This window comes from Lissotriton vulgaris, chromosome 1_1, assembly GCF_964263255.1.
Source record: "Lissotriton vulgaris chromosome 1_1, aLisVul1.2, whole genome shotgun sequence".
Lineage (NCBI taxonomy): Eukaryota > Metazoa > Chordata > Amphibia > Caudata > Salamandridae > Lissotriton > Lissotriton vulgaris.
In genome coordinates this window covers 255,963,543-255,972,409 of record NC_141685.1, presented here as the reverse complement: position 1 = coordinate 255,972,409, position 8,867 = coordinate 255,963,543, and the positions used below count along the sequence as shown (strand labels likewise).

The 8,867-nt window shown below is 45.0% G+C and overlaps 1 non-coding gene across 1 annotated transcript; it reads right to left on the bottom strand.

The window, feature by feature from the left end:
• Positions 1-1,321: 1,321 nt before the first annotated feature.
• On the bottom strand, positions 1,322-1,437 carry LOC147746830 (U5 spliceosomal RNA). Its single transcript, XR_015300441.1, has one exon. It is a non-coding gene; the product is annotated as a U5 spliceosomal RNA (small nuclear RNA).
• Between the last annotated feature and the right edge of the window lie 7,430 nt (positions 1,438-8,867).

Genomic DNA, 8,867 nt, shown 5'->3' with positions numbered 1-8,867 from the left:
TACATAGAGGTTTGCCGAGTAAGTTTGCAGAGTGTGTATATTGCTTTCTTATGTAGCTATCCTCCATAATGTAATAATAGTACAATAAGAAAGTCAGAGCTGGTGACTGCAGGAAAATAAACAGAATAGATGAGTTGTGTCACTCTACCCAGATACACAAACCCACACACATATCCTCCCACTACACGCCACAGCCTTTTCGAATATGTAGTTGTATTATCAGGGCAGCAGATAGGAAATGGGCAAACTTGGCCCGATTATTGACCTTAAACTAAGACTAAGATATTTTAAGCTATATACATTTATGGAAATCAAACGCAGTTTTCGCTTTATTTTTTCATCAAAGGATTCACTCCACAATTCCATAAAGCATAGCCAACGCGTTTCGTCTACTGAGAGACTTCTTCAGGGCTTGAATGTATGGTGAAAAAGTATTGCATCACATTTTGTACTGTTGCTATCCCAGTAAAAGATTGTTTCTTTCTTGTTCCCCAGTTCAAGCTATGGTGAGAGGGTTCCACTAGGTGGCGTGATCTACATCACGCTCCATTGTTATCTGGCTTGTGTGTTCAAACCCAAGACATGGGATCAAGTTGTCCCATAGGAGGGTGAGGGAGTATACTCCTCACCTCCTCGATGGTGGTGAGGAGTATACATTTAGGTGCAGACGAGGAGGACGCACTACGGAGCACGTTTGACCAAAGGGGTCTTCCTCCTTCCCTCATTTTTTTCACCATACATTAAAGCCCTGAAGAAGTCTCTCAGTAGACGAAACGCGTTGGCTTTGCTTTATGGAGTTGTGGAGTGAATCCTTTGATGAAAAAATAAAGTGAAAACTGCATTTGAAAACATATACCACAGGAGTTGGACAATTCTTCTTCATTGTGCTGATAATTTGTGGACTGCAATATGCCAAAGTAATATCTGTATACAAGAGTGCTGAAACCTCTTTGCAGGGCAATTTGCTAAGGGACTTGGTCCTACTTTGTAGGGAGTTTAGAGGGGAGTACTCCCTGGTTTTGTGCACCTTTTGGTATTTTAGGACACAATTCAATTTGTTGTGTGCTGGTCTAAATAACCTTTGCCATCTGCGTGTGTGTTTTACATTTATGGATATCATCAAGATAGAGGCACAAAGACAGATTTGGAGACTATGGTCATGGTTTCAAGGTCAGTAATAATGGTGGGCTAAGTCTGTTGACTAGGTAATTACCACTATCCTATATTCTCCGGAGGTGCTCACCTCAGATTGAATCCAGCAAAGTTACCTCTGCAGACAGAGGACACAAAGTTCGTAGTTCTTATTTTAACTAGATTGGGCAATTCTATCAGAGATAGAACTTTCAAAAATTTAGTGAAACTCTTTGATGTTCCTCTCCACGGAAATCTTTAGTAAAAGGCGAAAGATTTATTCGGTTTGAAGAGAAACCAGAGTGTATTTATATTTTGGGGAAGCAGAAACCGCACTGAACACAACTCCTAGGACTCTGAGAGTGGGACAAAAAAACCGATAAAAAGATTTAAAATGTATCAGTAAATTTGTTATCATTCTTTTGATTAGATTGAGTGGTAAATTAATTTCAACTACATAAGAAGGATTACAAGCAGCAGGGGATTGTGGGTATGCAAATAACCCCTACTGGAGCCCTCGTGACAAGCCTTCGCAGTCACACGTGACCCTCGAGAGTGTAACCGGGTTTACTTTTGTTGCTCTCTTAGCGCAAAGTTTGCTCTAGAGAAAATAGAACGCTTCACACGAGCATTAGTCTGCCTCCACTATACACGGGCAGATTTTTTATATGTATATTCAATTCCCCGCAGGTCTTTCCGTGATTTGCTGTTGTGCCGCAGCCGGGACTCGAACCCTGGTCGAGGGTCGCAGCTCTGGTTGTTAAGTCGCCCCTTCCTCCGCCTCTGGCGCAGCTCGAGCTCCTGGTCTGAGGGTCTGAGGGTCTGACCGGCTCAGGCACCGCCGGGTCAGTCCACCCCCGCCCACAGCTGTGTTTCCGGGTCACTGAATGGGGTCACCCGCAGAACAGCAGCAAAAGCTGCACATTTTGGAGCCGGTGACCCGGCTCGGATCACGGCTTCCGCCCAACGCAGGGGAGTCTGAAAAAACCACTCTTCCCCGTGCCTGGAAGGTGTCTGGTTCTCTTGTAAAGCGCTGATGGGCTCTCAGGCCAGCGTCGCGCTATATAAAACTGCAAAGATATATAGGAAAACAATCTTTCGAAATTAAAGGGCCATTATTCACTGTGGGTCATAAAATAGCGCCACCTACAGACATTTATGAGAAAGGTGTACCAGTCCAGTAACCAATTGTATTGTAGCGTCCTCCCCCGCCTGGGAGCATGCTACTGAGCCTACTGAGCTAGGTTTACTTGTTTAATTGTATCGCAGCCAGAGCAGCAGCTGTAAATGCTGCGCTGCTTGAGAAGGAGAGAGCAGAAGCGCCATATTTACAGCAATATGGCACTCTCATCCCCTCTCCCCAACGCCTGCGCAGAAATGTGCGACCGTGCACCATGGCCACACCTTTGCACCATAGTGCAAGGGTATCTCAGCTAGGCTAACATAGGTTTGCACCGGAAGGCTCCGGTACAAAATTCCATGCTTAGCCTAAGGGGCATATTACAGGGAGCCTGTGCTGCCGGCGCGTCACTTTTTTGACGAAGCGGTGGCGCAGAGTGCAGACGTGGATTTTCATGGCCTCGTAAATATGTAGTAAGGCAAAGCAGCGCCAGTGGTTGCGTTGCTTTTCTCTGCGGCAAAGAGGCATTCCATGGGTGTTGCAGTGGGTAAACCTGGAATGTGTCAAACGCCTACTCCTACCCACGGGAGGCGTAAATATCTTTATTTTCCCTTCTTTTTCCTCTTTGAATGTGTGCCGCATTCTGCAGCACAAATAGGAGGCAAACACCTCCATTGATTGATTTTGTGCAGGAAGGTGTCCCTTCCTGCACAAAATCAATATTTCCTACAACTCACACACCCTTGCACCATGGTGCAAGGGTGTATACATTGGCGCTAGGCAGCCAATTGTGCGCCAGTGCAAAAAAAGGACATTGATACGTCTTATTGTTGTAAATATGACCCATCCCTGCACTCTACTTGTAGTGCCGCAAGCTGGCTTGCAGTGCGTCAGTTTGTTGTAAATATTCCCCTTACTTTAAACCTTTTCCCACTTTGTATGTGTGCTATACAATGCCGCACACATGCAAAGTCGGAACAGAAAGGAGAAATAAAAACATTTCTCCTCATAGCGTCTATCTGAAATAGGAGCTATTTTCTGTCACTAAACCTTGTCTACTTTTTTAAGTAAATAGGGCTTATCATCAGAAACCATGGTGCGCCCCCCTTTGGCGCTAAGTAATGCAAAGCAGCAGCGTTATCTGCTTCTTTGCGTTACTTTCAAGTGATTTTCCAGCGTAAAACAGGTTTTACACTGCAAAGTAAATAGGTGAAAAAGATTTTTCATTGTTTTCCATCACTTTTGTGACGCAAACACAGCGTAAAATCTTAGGGCGTTATTTAAACAAATGATGCATTGCTGCATCAAATTTACTTGCGACTGCGGCAGAAATCCATACAACTCCATGGATGCGCCAGATGGGTCTAAAATAATAATAATGTATCTGTGGGAAGCATTTTGATTGGCATCTCGCCCAAAAGCAGCCCGTTGCTGTGGCTGGACATAAGACTGGTGCCTGTACAGCAATGCGTTAAAAAAGCAAAGATGATGCATCAGAATTGACTGACGCAAGTAGCCTACTGTATAGGGACCAGGGGAAAAACTTACCTTGGACTCTATTACTTTGGTCCTGTATGTCTCGAGTACAAGTGGGTATAGTGTACTTCTGTCTACCACTAGGTGCGAAACCCAGGCCCCCGCAGGCCCTGTGGTGTGGGGGGGCCCCTCAGCACCGCACTTCAGCCGGAGAGCTCTAGATTGAGCGCGGAGGGTGCCCCTCCACATACCCTGCAGCAGGGCCCCCTCAAGATTCATTACGCCACTGTCTACCGCTAAACCTACATGTGTGACATATTGTGTGAGACTACTGGGCCCGATTCACAGAATTAATTTAAGACTCAATCCTAAACTTACTACTATTTTGGTATTCACAGAATGCACTTACTACTTTTGGTATTCACAGAAGTTAGGATTTTGTCTTAAGTTTTTCTTAAGACAAACTTAAGACAGACTTAAGACAGACTTAAGACAAAATCCTAACTTCTGTGAATGCCAAAAGTAGTAAGTGCATTCTGTGAATACCAAAATAGTAGTAAGTTTAGGATTGAGTCTTAAAGTTATTCTGTGAATCGGGCCCTATGTGTGTGGATACAAGTCATTAATGTTGTGTAATGTGACATTTATTGTGTTACCTACCTTACCTGTGCACTTACCTGTTGAGGGGACATTATTTTCTTGCAGATTACATTGTTGGAAGTGACTTCAGCTGAACAGACTCCTATGCCACAGCTACTGCGTTGTTCCTACTCCTGAGTTTTAGAAGTGTCATCGACGCATTGCAAGTGCAGCGGTCTGCTTCCCAACGATATGTCACTATTCCAAAAAGTCATAAATAACATTGTGTCCGTTTTACGGGGGATTTTACATGGGAACACCTCACTTGCATATATTAATTTTAACACAACAGCTGATTCCGACGAAGGTAAAAACTGATGCAGGCTAGATGTATCACCTTGTAAATATGCAGCAAAGAAAGAACCACCAGTGTATAAAAAAAATGACGCAACTGTGTAAAATAGGCCCCTGAGTAAATAGACCCCACAGAGCTCTGTGACAGACATATTCATTCTTCAGCATACAATCACACAACTGTACACATTGCTTCATGACTTTATTAACCACATGCTAACACCTCTTAGCAGCTTATGTAACTCCTATTTAAAGTCCTCCCAGAACTGCGCAGGTCTAAGCGCTTATTATCTTACAGACACAAACATTTTTTTGTGCAGATTTATATAGCGCAAACTCGACCTGAAGGTATTGGAGCACTTTAAATGAGCACCAGTTACATTACACAAGGACACATTCATTTTTGGTAGGCACGGGGAGATTAGGTGATTTGCCCAGAATCACAGGATGCTGAGATGACGCCGAGGCTCGAGTCTGGTTCCCCAACTCCAAAGTTGACAGCTCTGGCTGTTAGGCCATATCCTCCCCTTTGTACAAACAACCAGCTATGGCCCGTGGAGGGAGTTTCTGTGGGGCGGAGAGGCAGGGGAGGGGCATGGTGGGGGGTGCTAAAAACTGAATTATGGATAATTGAAGGTAATCTATACTACTATTATAAAGAGAGATCTTGCACCTTTTGGCCAGGTAAACTCTGGAACCACAGCACCAATCACAACACCCAATACAGCGTTGGAAATGGCAGTTGCAGCAGAAGTGCGAGAATCAAGAGGGAGAGAGAGGACCAGATAGCTAGTCCAGATCCCCGGATTATATGTACGCAAATCAAAAGGAGACTAGCTAGAAAGTCCAGATCCCCGGATTATATGTACGCAGCAGAAGGACATAGGCTATGCAGACGCCCACCATATACATTTAAAATGTAAAAGAACCGTGCTAGCAAAGTAGTCCCTTGTGGGCGTGTCTGCATTGTGCTGTGGGTGTGTGCTGGGGGCGTGACAATCGCTGGGGGCACTCCGTCACGAGTGTTGTTTTTTCTTCCCAGGTTCTACACATTCCTGCTCCCTTTAAATAGTAATTCAGTGGAGGTCCCACTCTCTTAGAACCACCCCAAGCACAGTTATGGGCAAAAATACAACTAAAAGGCCCTGCAAAGCATTATGGGATAAGCTTAGCATAATTTTTAGCATTCATGAAAGGGTTTTAATGTTTTTGAATGTTACTCATCAGGGACATCTTGGGACAACGAGGTGAACTGCAGCTTGATGTATGATATTTTAAATGGTATTGCTTTTGCCTCATCAGAGACATCTAGGGACGGCGAGGTGAACTGCAGCTTGATCCATCTATACTACTATTATAAAGAGAGAACTGTGTCCTTTGAGCCAGGTAAACTCGAAAAGTACACCACCAATCGCAACACCCAATACAGCGTTGGAAAGGGCAGTTGCAGCAGAAGGACATTGGCTAGGCAGATGCCCACCATATACATTTAAAAAGTAAAAGAACCGTGCCAACAAAGTAGTCCCTTGTGGGCGTGTCTGTGTTGTGCTGTGGGCTTGTGCTGGGGGGGCGTGACAAATGCTGGGGGCGTGTGGTACGTTCCGCCCTTCGGGCTGGACTGTTCCCATGAGGCACAGGGTCAAGGCTGATTTGCATATGGCCATGTCTGAACTGGGGTGGTGTGGAGTGCGAACAAACTATGGATTTAGGACCAGATCTCTGTACTGGGGTGAATGTATGACATTGTTCTGCATTCTGTCCATCAACTGTTGTTTTTGCATTTGTCACCCCGAGTGGGATGGGTATGCTGAGACGTGAGTCCCATGCTCTCCACACCACTGGAGTCAAACTATCCTGGCTGAATACGGCTGATAGCCAGAAATTGGTGAAAGAAATGGCTTGGTAGTTTGATCTGGAATGTTTCCACGAGGCACAGGTTCAAAGCAGACTTGTTCATGGGTGTGTCTGAACGGGGAAGGTGTGGAATGCAAAAAAATGATGGGTTAGGCCAAGATCTCTCTTTTGGGGTGATATTATGGCATTGTTCTGCATTCTGTCCATCAACTGTTTTTACTTTCTGCCCTTCATGCCATGTTTCATATTGTGTGCTGGGGGTGTGGGCGTGTGCGGGGCGCGCATTGGGTCATATATTTCATTGTTTTTTCTTCCCAGGTTCTGTACATTCCAGCTCCGCGTGTCCACTCTGCTCCCTTTAAATACCCCTGCACCCCATAATCAAAACCCACCCTTAGTCCTTAAAATATCCCAACACCCTTAAACACTAACCATTTTAACCCTATAAATATACCCTGTACACCAAAACCCAAATCTATACCTAAATCCTAAAAATACCCCAAAAACCAAACCTACCCCTGAACCCTAAAATACCTCTGTACCCCATAACCCAAACCTAGCCCTGAACCCTTAAATACCCCTGTACCACAAAACCCAAACCTACCCCTGAACCCTAAAAATACTCCTGCACCCCAAAACCCAAACCTAGCCCTGAACCATAAAATACCCCTGTACCCCAAAACCCAAACCTAGCCCTGAACCCTAAATATACCCCTGTACCCCAAAACCCAAACCTAGCCCTGAACCCTAAAAATACCCCTATACCCCAAAACCCAAAACTACCCCTGAACCCTAAAAATACCCCTATACCCCAAAACCCAAACCTAGCCCTGAACCCTAGAAATACGCCTGTACCCCAAAACCCATGCATATCCCTAAACGCTAAAACTACCCCTGTACCCCATAACCCAAAACTATATCTGAACCCTTAAAATACCCAAACACCCCAAAACAAATACCTCAGTACCCCAAAAACATACACCCCTATACCCATACTTACCTTATCCAAACATTAAAAATAAAATATGCTTTTACCATTCATGCATTTACAACGAATTTCATAGTAAATGTATGCGTGGTAAAAGCACATAAAATGTAATGCCATGCGTTATAATGGCATTGCGGAGTCATGGTACTTTCATAATGAAAGTATGCAGAGTGATGGTCTGCGGAAAGAAAGTTGCGGAATAATGGGTTTTTACCATCCTCCGGTAAGTACATTGGTGGCACGGCGGCCCACATCTCCAGCAACATACTCATATTTTTTCACCACCGAATTGAAACATGCACAGTTTCTCTCATTGATGGTCAGCACTGACATAGACTTTTAGACACACCTTCCGCCACAAGTTCTAGAATTGCGAACTTTAGAGCTGGGGAGCTACGTTCGAATCTCGGCATCAGGTCAACATCCTGTGATTCCAGGCAAATTGCTTTGTCTCCCCGTGCCTACCACAAATTAATGTGTTCTTCTGTAATGTAAAATGTGCTCATGCCATGTTGTCGAGTTCGCGCTATAGAATATTGCAAGGAAAAATAAAGTAGGGAAACTCGAGTTCACACACTACTGAATGCGCACTCTTAAGTGCATCAGCAGTGCACTGTGAATCGGAGCGTTTCACAGGCCTGTCACAGATAAGAAATGCTATCAAAACGAAATCCTACAAAACAATATACACCTGGCCGGCAGCAATTCATACCCGGACAACGTCGGGACGGGCTGCTAGTACTAATATAATAAAGTAAGAGCCCAAACATTTGAGGCGGGTAATCTCAGGAACCACAGCACCAATCACAACACCCAATACAGCGTTGGAAAGGGCAGTTGCAGCAGAAGGACATAGGCTATGCAGACGCCCACCATATACATTTAAAAAGTAAAAGAACCGTGCAAGCAAAGTAGTCCCTTGTGGGCGTGTCTGCGTTGTGCTGTGGGCTTGTGCTGGGGGTGGCGTGACAAATACTGGGGGCGTGTGGTACGTTCCGCCATTCGGGCTGGACTGTTCCCATGAGGCACAGGGTCAAGGCTGATTTGCATATGGCCATGTCTAAACTAGGGTGGTGTGGAGTGCAAAAAAACGATGGATTCAGGCTCAGATCGCTGTACTGGGGTGAATGTATGACATTGTTCCACATTCTGTCCTTCAACTGTTGTTTTTGCATTTGTCACCCCGAGTGGGATGGGTATGCTCAGACATGAGCCCCATGCTCTCCACATCACTGCAGTTAAGCTATCCTTGCTAAAGATGGCTGATAGCTAGAAACCAGTTCTAAGATGTGTTATTTTGGTCCAGGAAAGAAATGGCTTAGCAGTTCAGGGATGGACTGATCCAATCAGTCACAGGGTCAAGGC